At 40.9% G+C, this 15960-nt stretch overlaps 1 protein-coding gene across 5 annotated transcripts in view; it reads right to left on the bottom strand.

Annotated features, from left to right (window-relative positions):
* Window positions 1-15960, bottom strand: part of FILIP1 (filamin A interacting protein 1) — a 101529-nt gene that overhangs the window by 61052 nt on the left and 24517 nt on the right. The window contains exon 2 of one of the 5 annotated variants that reach the window (XM_041410565.1): window positions 12408-12547. The exons of the other annotated variants lie outside the window; for them this stretch is intronic. The gene's annotated coding sequence lies outside the window, so the exon portion shown is untranslated. The remainder of the gene's footprint in view (window positions 1-12407; window positions 12548-15960) is intronic. 5 annotated transcript variants of the gene reach the window in all.

Raw genomic sequence — 15960 nt, 5'->3', positions numbered from 1 at the left:
GATAGGGCTTTTCAATTTGTTTAACTTTAATGGGTTTGAAACTTTCCAACCATGCTTCCTCTCAGGAGAGAGCAGTTGGGATTCAATCTGTCTCTATTTTCTAAGTGTTTCCTTCTGAGTCCCTGTGGGTCACAGCCTCCAGCTACTTTCATCTCTAAACCAAACCTATTTTTTATGGCTTACAGTGAATAGCTTCATGGATCCAGGACATCCCACATGTTTTAAGAGCAAATATTTGAAGACTGTCTTGTATATGTTTTGCAGTAGAAAACAGATTATTGTATTACAGTATATTCTGCTTAGTAATATGCCATTTTAGGGATTTCTCTGTAGTAAGGTGACTCAACTTATTGACCTGAAAGTGCACAATTAATGTTAAATTTAACTTATGTCTAGTTGAAACATATCATCAACCTGAAATATTGCATAATTGCATAACAGATGCACTTAGCTGAGTATGTTAGACTTCATGAAAGGTGGTGTGTCACCCAGTCACATCATAACTCAAGATAGACACTTTGATTCATCTGTCCTTGTGGGAGCTGAGATAATAATTCATGAGGCCAAGTAAAGACTGAGCAGTTGACTATAGGCTTATCAACCTGTTAACAGAGAAATTAGGAATGCATATTTCAAGTGTGCTTATGCTCAGTGTAAATCAGTAGAGGCCCACCAAGGACAAATGCAAAGTTATGTTCATTAAAATGGCAACGGAGAGGCTTAACCAATTGACCTGGTGTTTCATATCATCTGGCTAATTAGCATATGATTGCTGTTAGAGGAGATCGAACTTGGCCTCTGTCAGAATTTCTTTTAAACTTGTAGATTTATTTTGCAGCAAGGCTTACCTGAGAGTAAGCGTGGCAGTCAGTCTGCCACGCTCAGGGACACTGCCCCTAACAGCCTTTCTTAGTGTGAAAGCCTGCCAAAATCAGAGCAATGCTAACACTTACTCTCTCTTCCCTTATGATGTTGATACTTTTTCAACACATTACCCAAATGCAAAGGTGTCATGTGCTGAAGCCAGAGGTGCAGGTGACAGAAGCTTAAATGGTGACAGAAAAGGCCAAGGTTTTCGATATTCACACAGTAATTTCCAAGGAGTTTAAGGGCCAAAATCAACGGCATGATCCAGCTGTTGTGCAGTGCTCTAGGAACACAAACCAGCTGTAAGGATGACTGAGTTTTAATTAGAGCAGCGTGAAGCAGCCAGAACATACCAGTGATGTTGGCTGAAATACTGTGTGCTGGAAAGGAGTGCTCAGCATTATCATTTTGGATATCCGTCCGCATTTCTGATGGCATCACGATAAAGAAAAGTTTCTGACTATTTGCATGACATTATTTCAGTATGCAAATATCCAAATCCCAAAACTTTGCTTATCTGTTTTTTCACCAGGGTTCCAAAACTGATTCTGGGGACACTGCCAGTCCAACACTGGTAACAAATGACCTCCTGCTGTCATTCCTGACCACATCTCCATATCTTAAGGCATTCCTGATCTGCTGAAGGGATTGTGTTCCCTGAAGAAATAACTCATATGATTTATAGCAACTTTAGCATTTAACTCGACTTCTCTTTTTTCCATTCCTTATCATATTGCATATTAAGCTGGAAACCTTTCCTAACAATTTCCAGTCAAACAAGAAGACTTTATGTGATCAGTCACCTTGATTTTGACATTTATTGGCTATTCATTTCAATATGTGCTCACAGCTTTGGTACTCGGCATGGGAACTCTTCAGCCCCTCCTCTGATTCAGTCATTTGTTAAGCTTTATGCACAAAGGACAAATGCTATGGTTATTTACATGAGCCTGTATTGTTGTTCTGGGCATGGATCCTTCAGTTTTCACAAGTTAGAATCCACACAAGATTTTATGAAATAACCTTTATGTTAGTTTTACTGACATCAGGAGGAAATCTGTGAGGAATTTGCTGAGTAGGATGTCAGGAGAGGACAGGCTGCATGCTATTCCAAGTCTTTCCCCCGCTGATGGCAATTTGTTCTCCCTAAAGCTCTTGAAATGGAAAGTTAGATTAGGCTCTGTTACTAGTTCTGTTGGAATCAGATAACGCAAAGGGGTTCTTTGAACTTAATGTGTAGCCCCTCTTGCTAATTGGACATGATGATTTTGGCTCCACAGTACTTTCCCTTACAATAATAATAATAATGTTATAATACACACACACACACAAAAGTTGATTTAAAGCTATGATATGGTTGTTGCCGTTGGCAATAAGTTTGTAGTCTGGATCTCAGTTGCAGATCTAACTGATTAGAGTATGACATGAAAGTGCTGGGTTTCTGACAGGCTAACAAAGTATTGCAAGGACAGTGCAGCTGGGTTAGTGAACCAAAACTGGGATTTGTTTCTCTGCTGTGGCTTTGGGAACTGTATCTTTCAGGGGCTCTGCTGTGCAGGAATTTGGAGTGGAGCACAGTGATGTGCAGAAGGGCCTGGGTACACAGGGTTGATTGAGGAGAACTCAAGCACTGAGCAAGACAAGTTTCTGCCCAGTGATTATGGATCAATATATAGGACTAGGAATGAAAAAATATTTAAATATACTCAAATGGGAGGCCAAATGATATATAATCTCCATCAGATCTGAAACACTTCACAAATAATGATGAGAGCTAGAAAAATTTTTAAATAGTGTCAGTCTGTATCTGAAAGTAGTAGGTACCAATTGAAAAAAACTGGGAAGGGAAGGGAAGGAGACATTTTCTCAAATGTCAGGAGGAGAGGAGGATGGGGGCATCAAACTGACCTTGTTGGCTTAGAAGTCCTCAGCAAGGACCACCCCAGACAGGAATGGATGGCTTTAGCCCAAGGGATCTGGATAGCCACAACTAAGTTTACCCAGCTTCAGTAATGTGACTTTCACAGGACAATCATGTAGAGATACAACTCCTCATACCACCTCAGAGACTGATTAAAATTATTAGTTTTCATATTGGTTATTCCAGGTCATTTTCCTGGGCTCTGAAGATGTTCATTATTTTGTCTGGCTTGAAGAGATTAAAAGGAATCACATTCCCAAGAGGTTGTGATAGGAACAGTGGGAGCTGTGGCTGCACTGAATGAGCAATGCTGTGCAGCTGGACTCTAACACTGTGTGAAGCAGACTCTGCATGTGACAGACTCTGGATGTGAATGAACTAGGACAAGGCAATGCAGACCTCATTCTTGCTTTTGCTTTTGCAGATGACTCCTGTGTTTTTTTCAGTCATGACGGTCAGAGGAGGGCAATAAATCTAATGACTAATACAATGAAGAACAGAAAAAATATCTGACCTTAGCAATCCTGGGGTTTCCTGAATTTCTAAATTTTCAATCCTAAAGTACTAATCTCTTGTGCTGTCTAACCCCAGTCTCTTGTCCTCATATGCATCATGATTTGAGCAAACAAGAAAAGGTCTTTGTTCCTTTTGACAGTGTTATACTTTGCCAATGTGAGAGCACATGTTTGCTGCTTGCCCTTCTTGTTGGACTCTTGGCACGGAGCTACGGATACTCTTTGAATCAGGACAATTCTCTATTTAGTGGACAGCTTGAATAACCGAACCACAGGGCTGTAATTCCTGTACAGGCTAGGAGTGGACCTGTGGATAGCCTAGCTATGTAAACCATTGCTGCTCTCATCCTTTTACCTGGTCTGCTTGCCTCCCTGGAAAAGTATTTATCATACAGGTGTCAGGAGGAACAGCACCCCAGTGCTGGGCCTCATGCACCGAAGAATAAATATTTGTTTCATCCTGTTGACGCTGCTGCCATAGTGGGGTTTGCTGTTTGCAAGTAGTGTAGAAAAGTAGCAAAGTTAAAGCAGACACACTTGCTGAGGTGCAGCATGAGAATCAGCAAAGCCTTTTTGCTTTATCAAAGACTTATTTTTTTATTTTAAAATTGATTCTTGTGACAGTGGCTCATAGTAACACATGGACTGTGTTCAACAAGGACTATATCAACAATAGTTCCTTTGTTTGAAAAAAAAAAAAAAAAGAAAAGAAAAAAGAGGAATAAGCATAAATGTACTCTCAGGAAGAAAATGGATTTCTGAAAATTCCATATCCAGGTGTCTATCTAAATAAGTATAATCAGCATGAAAGCAGAAAAGGATTTCACAAAATTAAAAGAGGAAACACAGTCATCACCAAGGCAGATTTATACCACTTTAACTCCATTTTCCTAATTCCAAGGTAAACTCTTCTCTAGCTAAATTATGGCACAGATTTACAAAGAACAGAGTTTATGCTGGTATAATTCCATTAATTTTGTCATTTTCAGGAAACCTTGTGGTCTCATCTGGAATACTTTTACATGAGTAATGCATGCTGACCAACTAAGGAGTAACATAGACTTGTTTCACAAAGATTCATGTTTCCCAGGCTTCATCTGGAAAAACATCTTGGATGCATGAGGCATGAGGAATGATAAGCTATTAGATCATAACTGAGTCAAAAAAATAAACTTTTATGTATCACCCTGCCCATGTTTTGATTACTGTTCTTCCCAGCTGCCAGAAAGCACAAACAGGAGTCAGAGAGGAGACAGTTCGAGTAGCTGACACCACTAGACAAACATGCCACAAGGGCTGATGAGGGCTGAGACATTTATTCTCTGCAGTGGCCATGTGGCTGAAAGGGACTAGCCAGGAGCAAGGAGGGGGGCAGCAGGGCCAAGTGTCTGCAGTGCAGCCTTTCTAGCCCATTTCAGCTGAGCTGGGAGAGGTGGACAAGTCATCCCTCTTCCCAGCCCTCTGGGGTGTCCCATGCCCAGGAATACCTCTGATTTGAAGGAAAATGAATCTTTGGAGGAAAGTAATGCTGCTGCTTTCTGGGGCCTTGCAGCCAGCTGATGGAGCCTGTGGAGACACAGCCACTCTCAGAGCTCTGGATTGAGCACTGTGCCCTGTCGTGATTCCTCACATATTGTTTTACAGCTTTCTGCTCTTTTGAGTCAACCCATTTCAAATCAAACTGTGAACTTCACATGAAGACAACACTAGCAGTGTCACCATTAGTTCCAGTCCAAACCTCCTAAACATTTGTTTTATCACCTGACAGCCAGAACGTGCCTGGAGAATGGTAAGAGAGGTGATGCAGATTAGCTGGCCTACCAAAGATTTTTCACTCCTGCAGTTGGGAAATCTCTGGTGTTAGGTAAGCACTGGTCATTTCTTTTTGTTGGCAGCATAGAACCAGGCTGATAAGCCACAAGGTGAAATACACTGTGGGCATAGGAACAACACTCTAGCATCTCTAGTAAGTAGTTTCTAAAGACCACTGCTCCTGTAACAATGCACAGTCTCCTGCCAGCGTGGCAGAAAACTGCTGAAAGCAGCAATACACTGGAGCAGGCTGAAAATCATCACAGGTCTTGCCTTGTTTGTATCCTCACTGTGACCAACCAAAATACCTAAAAATGATGTATCACTGAGGGAATACAGCACAGAAAGTAAAGTTATTCCCTGAGCCTTGCAAGCCTGCTTTAACCTAGGAATGAACCATGGGGCAAATAGCAAATACAGTTAGGAAATTATGAAGCCCTTAGCTTTCTACAAAATAAGTTTCAACTTTTCACTTTGAAATTACTTTTTATTTCAAAATTGACTTTTTATTTTATTTTTAACAAGTATGAGATGATACAAAAAGATTAATGTCCCAAAAGCAAACTCTAAGCTTTGGGTAGAGGTAAACATTTTGCTGTCTCTTTCTGACCTGATGTGGATCTTGAATCTGTCTTCTTTTCAGTAGCCATAATTTGCACGGCTCTGATTTTACTGAAACAGTAAACTATAGCTACATTTTACATGAGACTAATTTATCTTTCTTTTTAAAAAAAAAAAATACAAAAAATAATCACAATGCAAATACCCTTACAGATTTTACGGCAAAAGGAAAAAAAATTAGATAGAGGACCTGTATCTTCTACAAATATAGTCTCCAAGAGACAACAGTGCAAAAAAAAGCCATCTGCAGCATCTCAAATTTCAACTGTCAACCCAAGCAGGGAGCAAGTTCCAAATCTCTGTCAGTGACTCCTTTGTAGGAAGTTTCAGTTGTTGATAGACGCAGAGTACCAGCTTGCACATGAATGCCTTGTCATCTGGTGAGACATGAATTTAACCCTCTCCATTAGACTGGGCTGCCTTCCACCTCCCAAAAGGTTCCTCCTCTGTGAAGTTTAATTGGTTTCAAAACAAGGAGTTAAAAATAGTCTCTGATACTAAACCTCCCCTTGGGTTTCGCTATCAATTTTGGTGGTTTCACAATAATATTTTTCCCATTGGGAAAAAAAAAATAAAATTCTCTGGCTACATGTGTACTGGAGATTAACCATGCCCAGGACTTCTCTCTGTGAGGCCAGCTGTCCTGGAAAATACTTCAGGCTCTTAAACGCTCTTAGCATCCATAACATGTTGGCTGCATCCACACTGCCCACTGGGAATTGCTCCTAGCCCGTGCTGACTCCTGAAACGTGCTCTCAGATGGGTTGGGAGGGTGTTAAATGGCCTGGCCAGAAGTGTGCGAAGGACCACCGCAAGAGTTTAGCAAGAGTACACACATTCACCTTCCAGTATCTGTGCTCGTGCCCCTTCACTGTTTAATTTACAACCTTTCCTTTCCACAGCCTTTACAAACAAAGGAAATGGAAAACTAATCAGCCGTGCTAAGGGAAAGTGCAACTCACCATAAATACACAGTCTGGAGAGAGAAAATAAGCAGTGGGTTGTGGGAAAACAGAGAAAAAAAAAATCCAAATTTTTCAAGTTAGGTCAAAGCATGCAGTAGTAGCATATGATCTAGTACTTATTCTAGAGGCATATTTTTAAGTTGCTACTGAGGGATATTTTGGTGATAGAGAGGTTCAGCAGGAGCAGGAAGAGACAGGGAAGCAGAAACACAGAGAGAGGTTGTACAAGATCCCCACTTCACACCAGGCTTATCCCGGCTTTTGCTGGGTTTGGTGGCACAAATGTTGAGTTCTTCTGCTTGTGTCACTGATAAGGGACTAGCACTATGAGGCTCCAGAGTGGCCCTTGCATTATGCAAAACCCTGGCCTTCACTTGTCATTACTGTTTGCAAAGAGGTAAAAGGAAGGGAGAGTCTTACTTCATTGCTGGCACTGCCAGCCCAGTGACTGTCATCATTTCCCTGCAATCCTGCAGGCTTTCCACTGACTTCAGAGCTTGTGGCAAAGAAAGTAAAGAAGTAAATGTCAGCCTAAATGATTTAAATAATACCAATGTCTCATGCTGACAGGGAGCAGCACAAAAATCTGCAGATGCCTCACCTGGGCATTGAGAATGACCTCAACCACTTTAATGGTTTTCATTTTTAGAAACCATATTTGTATGCCTCTTCTAATTCTATGATTTCAAAATCCCTAGGCAACAATTTCTTCATTTGAAAAGAACGAAGGTAAAGAGTTATCCTGCATATACAGGTTGAGCTGGTTTTGACGGGTTTTTTTAACAACCTTTTAATGTTAATCTGCTTAAATCTTCACCTGGCCTTTTAATTCAGAGCAAAAATTCAGGCTAAGCTGAAAATACTTTGAGTAAGGAAGGAAAGGAAAAGGAAGAATCAAATAAATATTTCTGCATGGGCTTGATCTTGCATTAGCATTACTAGGATTACCTGTTGCGAGATTCTTTAATGTCTGTGACATCTTTAAAATCCAGTTTCATCAGGGATAAAATACAAGTTAATTGTGTTTGTCTTGTTGCAACTAGCCAAACGTTTCTTAACCTTTCTTAACTTCATTAAGAGGGTTTAATTTTTCTTTTTTTTCCACTAGGAAGGATAGAGAAAAACTTTCTCAGCTGCTTTTCTTAGAAAGTAATTTCAGTTCAGAGCCATGGAAAGATATTAAAAAGATATCCAAGAAATGGACTGGGTGTTTTACAAGCCTATGTGATGTTAAAGTTGTCTGCACTGGTATAAATTCATAATGCTCAGCTTTAAGCATTTCACTTGTGTGACTTAGGTAGGAGTTTAGGTTTCATCCATAATCTGCAGTGTCTTTGAAAAGGAGTCTGAGCTCTCTGAGGCTATGCTAGGACTGCAGGTCTGTCCTCCTCACTCAGGCAGCTCCAGTGACCACTGCTAAAGACCACCATGGCTCCTATTTATCAGGGAAAGCATCCCCTGACTATCTCCCCATGGTAAAAGGTGCTGGGTAGAGGGTGGTGTTGTTCCCTGAGAGAGGACATGGCTCGAGGTCTCAGTTTTACCCCTCTGAGTCAACCCTAATCTCTCTAAAGAGGCTGCACCCTGAATTTGGGCACATCAGTGAACTGACTGATAAACTGGGGCTGGATCCAGAAATGCATCATCACAAAGCCCGATTTTGCTGATGGGTGGGGAGGCAACAGCAGGTATTTGGCACCTCGTTATCAGCATCTGACACAGTGCCACACTTGCTGGCAAGTGTTAGGACATGGCAGAGGCTGTGGGACTGTGTGTGCCCCTCACAGTCCCTGCTATAACCAACCTGCCAGCTTTGTATTAATGAAGTCACAAAGTGAAGTGGCTTGTGCTGTTGGGATGGGTTTTCTACAAGGCATCAGACCTCTGCTGCAGGCACGCTTCTGCCTGAGAGGGGCAGAGGACACAGTATTTCTAACAAGCACTGAAAAGGGTCAATAGGTGACCCCTACTGAGATCCCTAACTTGGAAATTAGCTCATTTGGTACTCCAGCTACAACCTCTCATGCTAAACTCTTTTCTTAGGAGGAAGAGTGGGGAGAATTTGGCTGTAATTGTACAAAACAACTAATTTAAGAAAGAGCAATGAAAATGGATCTAGGTTAGCTTATTGTATTTGCAGGTACCCCTGTGGCAGGGAGGAATGATGAATCTGACTCCGTGTTCTCAGAAGGCTAATTTATTTCTTTATAATACTATATTGTATTATAGAATACTATACTAAACTATACTAAAGAATACAGAAAGGATACTTATCGAATGCTAAAAAGATAATAATGAAAACTCGTGACTCTCTCCAGAGTCTCGACACAGCTTGGCACTGATTGGCCAATGAGACAAAACAACTCACACCAGAACCCAATGAAACAATCACCTGTGGGTAAAGAATCTCCAAACACATTCCAAAGGAGCAAAACACAGGAGAAGCAAATGATATAATAATTGTTCCTTTTCTCTGAGGCTTCTCAGCTTCACAGGAGAAAAATCCTGGGCAAAGGGATTTTTCCAGAGAATGTGAATGGCACATTACCTTTTTTTCAGTTAGGGAAGGTGAAACCAAAAACTAATTTTTATTAATGAAAAATCTGAAAAAAAAAAAGATCATTAAATTTTCAAGTTCCTATTTCATATGAGGAGCTGAATGACAGAAAAGCAGTTGCTGAAGGGAGTTGGTGGGATGTCTCTAAATATTAAGGCATCACTGGATCTTGGAATACAAATTTTCAAGAGTGATTTGAAATTTCAGAAAATTTTGGTCACCATCCAAAAAAAAAGAGAGCGAGAAGTGCAAATACAGATGGCATATCATTGGTAGATCAGGTAAGAAAGCAGCGTATAAGTACATTACTGATTTTCTTTATTTAGTGAAAAGCTGCCTGACCCTGCAGTTATGTAGTGTCTCAGCATTCCTTATTTGTTTCTTTAAATATTTTTCATCTGCCTTCAAGGAAGTTTAGGTGGCTGAGGAATTACTTTGAGCTGCTTCTCCTGTGTGGTGGAGCCAGGCCCTTGGCAAGGACCAGGAGCTGTTGGTGCTGGCAGCTCTGTCATGTCTTGGCTCTGCTGTGACCAAGCTGTGACTGGAAAAGGGAAGATTAGCCAGTTTTCCTCCTCTGAGGAAGCAAATCCACCTCTTGTCACATTCATGGTGCTATACTTACTTATCTTGAGAAACAAGATTTCATTTACTGTTTTACATTTCATATTTCATTTGCTGTTTTTCTCCCAGGTTTATATGCCTAGTGAAAGTGTCTAAGTGAGCTCTCAGTACCACTGCTTGCTGTGGTACTATTCACTACAGAGACCACAGATAAGAGCTTTTCCTTATCTGCCTTTGTCCACATGCAGACTGCATGAATTTCAGAGGTAAGAGGGTTTTTTCAGACCTGCCTGGATGAAAGTTAAAAGGCAGCTCTCCAGAGCATCCAATAGCCAACTGCTAAGCACAGCTGTGCCAAAAAAGCAAGCTCAAACTAAACAGCTGAGCCTCCACTGTATATATACTGAAAATATTTCCCAAGGCTTTCAGAAAAGTTAGAATGAAGTCCCCAGGTTGAATAAATATTTCCTTACTTTTACTAATTAGGAATATTTTATACCTTTAAACCTGAAAGATTCTGCTAAATGAAATGGAATTTGAGGAATACATACACCTTCTGCTCCTATATTAAACTGTACAGCTCATTTAATCAAAGTAAATTCAGAAACATGGTAAATTCAGAAACATGTTATCCATCTTTTCAATTCATCCTGCACAACACCATTGATTGCAAAAAAATCCTCAACATAAATTTAAAAACAAAAAATTAAAAAATCAATCAGCAGTTTGTCAGTGAATTCTAGGCTTGCAAAACCACTCTGCTATGAAATGTCCAGAGAATTTAGAAATACTCTGTGCAGCTGGCAGATGGCCATGAGCTCAACCTGAGGTGGCCGTCATGCTTGCAAAAAATTATCTTTATTCTGACTGTACTTACTGGTACTGTTATTTCTTTTTGCCATCAAGAAAAACTAAAAACCTGCAAGGAAAAGTGCTCAGCAGCACATCCCAGTGTTGTGGGATGACTTGGCATTAGATTTCCAGGCATTAGAATTCACCCTGTGGAAGCAGCAAACACCAAGGATTCGACTAACCTTGGACTTGTTGAATAAGCATACATGTCAAAGACAAAGGATTACAATCAAAGGGATGGAAAGGCTAGAAAATAAAAATATTGGTAGAACCCAACACTTAGGACTATGGTACAAAAGTCATGAACTGGTGTGGCAAGTCCCCTGTCCTCTACTCAGCCAGGGTGTGACAAAAGCTCATGCAAGGATTTCTGCAGGTAGCCAAACAACAATTTAAGTAAGCAAGAACAAGGCTGGGGAGCTCTGTGTAAATTCTTGCCACTGACTGATCTCTTATACCTTGAAGATGCATTTCTAGAAAGGAAAAAAAACCCCTGAAAATTGTTTTCCTCACTGTGTATTCAAAAAAGCAGAGAAGTGCCATTATATTAGTCTTTCTCAAACCTCAGAGAAACTTTTCCAAATGTCTATAGAGGCAAATATTAAATAAATGTCTTGTTGAAATAATGGAACAGTTGTTGGACTTTATAACATATGCATATTTTTAAAAGAAAGAAAGAAAATACTGGGAGAGGGAGTAATTATTTTTTGTTAATTGTTTTGAAGTCCATAACTAGAAACACATTGTTACCAGTTTATACTCACATCAATTTTATATCAGAGAAAAATAAAGTTTTGTTTGTGTAACATTGTTAGATAAAACAGTAACTATTTAAATTTAAGAAAGCACATCACTTATGCCAAGTTAGTGTCAATTAGCAGTATGGATGACAGTTTAAGGAGGATTATATGATGTATTGCAGGTTTGAAACAACTAAAAATAGAAAAGCTATACAAGCCATAAAAGTTGCACAATGTGCAACTTTCAGTTCCAGGAAGATTGTGTTTGCAATCCTTGACTACAAATGGAGTTGCTTTCTGAATGTTGGGATAGATCTTCTGGGGCCATAATTAATACAGACAGTCCCAAGCTTTCCAAATGACTCAGACATTTAAAAATATGATATCGGGCTTAAAGCAGTGAAATTTTTATAAAATAATTTAGTGTTTGCCTTACAGTTTCTGAGCTGGGTTCACAGTTCCAATGTTCTAGCACCTTGAGGAACTTTAAAACTGGAAATAAAGAATGCTGTATAACCAATGTGATACTAGCAATGGGGCTTTTAAAAGACAGAAAAAATCCAAGATGAATATTGTAAGACATGCAATATGGTCACAGGATTCCATGGTGCCTGCTGCAGAGTTCCTTGTTACACTAAGTCCTTAACTCAGGATGCATGTTTTTAACTCATTATGCTAAAAAATGTCAGAGAAGATAATGTGCATTGAGGATGTCCTTGGGAATTGTCAACAGTCCCCAAGGGCTTTAACAGCTCTGCAGTTCAGATGAGCCTTTGAAAAACTCTTGGTTTTTGCATTCATGGTTTGAACAAACATGTTCTTGGTTTGAAATAAGTCATTTTGGTTACCTCCTGGAGCTGACATCTGCAGAAAGCTCAGGTATTGCTTTCCAGCCATGCTATTGCAACAGCACGTCCTGAATGTTATTTATTTAGGAGCGTGGCTCCACCTGGGAGCTGTGTCAGCAGAGCAGCCCGTGGCGGTGTGCAGGAATACCTGTGTCGAGGGATGTCCCAGGGCAGGGGCTTCACTAGAATCTAGGTCTGGAGCAGGGAGGAGGGAGTCGAGGGTAGAGGTGTCCCTGTGCCATCGCTCTGCTGCTCCCACCTGAGGCTGACTGGGGTCCCTGCTGCTCCCTAGAGAAGAGATAAGGCTCAGGGGCCGCACGCCAGCACCAAGAGAGAAGCAGCACGTTCTGCTTGTCTGCCAGCCAGCCAGCAGGCCAGCTAGAAAACACAGGCTTCCAGAATTAAAGTGGCTTGGAAATACTTATATTTTTTATTTAGAGACTCCTGTTGGCTTTTTCCTTCTGTTTCCAAAGCCATGACAGTGCACAGTGGTCTGAAGGATCCAGGAGGATTTGCAGGTACGATACAGTACAGCAACCAGGCGGTGAAACCTCACACTCCCTTTGCCTGCAAAGAGCTGTACCACAAGTCACAGCTTTCTGCTGTAATTTGGCAATCCACACCAAGAAAGCCCTCCATCCCAAAAAAAGCATCCGTAACGAGGGAAGGAAAAAGCTGGTAGGTGGTGTGCTGGATTCCTCACTGAGTAGAGCAGTTCTGCAGAGTATGTGCAGGGCAATGCCACAACGTGGTGACAGGAGTATCGGTGACACTGCAGGCAGGCTGCAGAGTCCTGCCTGCTCCCGTGCTGGCTCAGCTGCCAACCTGCAGCACAGCAAGACATGCAGACCAGTTTCTCTCACAGCCCACAAAACAAACGAAAGTTGGGGACGTGGTGACAACTCCAAATGCTGTGGAGGTACAGAAGATGTGCAGGGAACCAGGAGCTGTGCTCCAGGAGAGCTGGGGATGTTGCTGGACATATGGGGATCAGAGCCATCACACTGGACAAAGGGCAGGGACTCATGCTGACAAAAGTTCACTCATGCATTTGATTGGGTTGCTTAAACAAACAGAATCATGGACTCCCTGAATTCTGCCCTGACCCTCCTGACTGAGCAGCGTGGTCATGGCATAAACATAAAGTTCTGCAGGTCAAATACACTCCAGACACAGGTGGCACGGCAACACCAGAGCCAGTGGGTGTGAGCAATGCTGCGTCCAGGCAGGCTCAGTGGAGGGCTCACAGAGATTCTGAGGGCTGTGAGACCATGGAGGTCTTTCCTGGGCAAGGAAATCATGGGGTTCTGGGAAGCTGCAATCTTTTTAAATAAAACAGTAGCAATTTTGTTCAACTCTACAAAATGACTGTTATTTAAAAAAATTTATATCATTCTAATAACAGTATAGTCATACAAGGAACATTACCATTCAAGGAACAAAGCAGAACTACTGCATTAAGTCAGTAGCAGTCAGAGCAGCGTATGACCCATTTGATTATTATTTTTTAACAAACTGTATGTGAATTCTTGCAAAATAGTAAGTATCAACTTGGAATTTGTATCTTTTTTCCTTGCTCTGAGTGGAAAGAACAAGATCTATTGGATTATGGGCAATATAGAGAGAGGTACAGTAATGAAATCTTAACCAGTTGTAATTGGTGCACACATATTAAGGAAAACTTAGCTTTACAGGAAGGTTATTTTACTGATAAGTATTTTCATTTTCTAGAATATTTGCTTAGAGAACTTCAGTCTTGAGCAGCAGCTACTTCTTGGAAAAGATTGAGCAATTACCTATCTATTTATTTATTTATGAATAGCAGAAAACATTTCCTACACATGCAAGAATTCAGATTATCACACTGCTATACCCACAAGCCCTGAATCACATCTCTCATGACAATCCACAAGAAGCAGAATAGAGATAACTTGTATGAGGCACATGGGATTTACAGCAATTAATTCTTTGGCCTGTGAGAAGTATGTCCTTCAAAAAAAATTCAGTGAGAGTTTTTTTCATTAATTTGGAGGAAGGATCAAGACTACTGTCTTTAAAAGTATCTAGACCTAAAAAAGAAAATGAGTCATGTTTTTGTAATGAAGAGCTGAATTTGCAATGCAATTCACGCAATGTAAGAAACAAAGAAGACTTTGCTGTAAACAAGAACACATTAGTTATTAAGATACAAAAAAGGTGGACCAAGGCTTAGAGGGTCAAATTCTGACCTCATTTGCCTTTACTCTTCTGAGTTTAAAGATGTTACTCTGGATTTTCATCAGCCTAAATGAGATTGAAGTCTGATGTTCTGTAAGCCAACAAAAGTGGCATTATTCATGATTTGCAGAAACCTCGTTCACAGAAGACATTGTTTAAAAATAGGCCTTTAAGGGTACTTTCTTTCCTTTATTTATTGTTTTAAAGTCATTTTACAAGTGTAGTAATGACACCTATATCTTCCCAAGAAGAGACATCCTGGAACACAGAACTTAATTTCCATCCTCTAATACTTGACCTAGCAGCAGGATAAGGTAGACATGGTATACTCTTTGGAAAAGCTTTTTCATCATTAATCATTAAAATATCTCAAGATCATATTTATGCCTATACATGTCTTCTTCATTTTAATTAAGTGATAACACAGTAAATATAGTGAGCAAAAGAAAGAGTCAAGGTGAATATCACTGTACTAGTTAAAATATTCCCCATTATACAACATTGTGCTGTATTAAAAAGCCCATGAGATTTTGCTGCTGAGCTGAATACAGCTGATACTTCACTCACAGACATCACACAGGTGCATCAAAATGCTCCTAAACCCCTGTTAGGCTAATGAAAGACAAAGCTTTGGTTGCAGACTTTCCCTCACAAGCAACTTAAACCTAGCAGGGCTACGATAACATCACAGCTTTTTGGGCTGCCTTTTCCATCCCAGCTGTTGAGTTTTATCATGTGCACTAAATAGAATAATTTTTGTTTGTTACTCTCAGCAGAGTAGTAAGAAGCTATTGATTCTCTGTAGATTAGTTTTGCAGAAAGCCTCTTATCTTTCCTCATTCACATACTCATGCTCCCTTTCCCCCAGTTAAGCATGGATCAGGAAACCAAATGCAGCAGAAAGCTGAAGTTTTCTTTGGCAAGTTTGCCAAGAAGCCCTAATGAAAGGGGTCAGTGAAAGTCCCCATATTCCCATTGCCCTACAAGCCACCATTCCCAGGACTTTCAAAGGAAAAGCCAGAGAAAGCAAAGAGCTCTCAAAGCTGCTTTTCACTCCAAGCTCCAAGCCCCAGCAGCTACACTGGGGATCGTACAACAAAGGGCAAGTCCTGGGCAGACAGTCTGGGGGGCTACTGAGAAGGTCTGGCTGCGCACACTTAGGCAGAAAGGACACAAAATTAAGCTGATTTTGTCAAGCACCCTACACCCCACCAGCACCACTGGACAAGGCTTTGGAACACAGGAAGGGGCACCTCCTTCCCACAACCCACAGGCCACCACAGGGGCAGGAGGTGTGTGATGGCTTCCACTATCAAATCAACCCTTTGACTATCACTGTTACCATCAAAAGTGTTTGTTAGAATTACAGTTCCATTTAATTTCTTATCAGTTCCCCAAGTTCCCAGGACCCCATATCAATCCCCCTGGGGCCACCAGCCCCACTCCCAGGATTGTAACACAGCCCCACACAGCCCAACCCCACC

This window comes from Onychostruthus taczanowskii, unplaced genomic scaffold (genome assembly GCF_017590055.1).
Source record: "Onychostruthus taczanowskii isolate IOZ18803 unplaced genomic scaffold, ASM1759005v1 scaffold33, whole genome shotgun sequence".
NCBI classification, from domain to species: domain Eukaryota; kingdom Metazoa; phylum Chordata; class Aves; order Passeriformes; family Passeridae; genus Onychostruthus; species Onychostruthus taczanowskii.
This window is presented reverse-complemented; position numbering and strand designations above follow the sequence as displayed.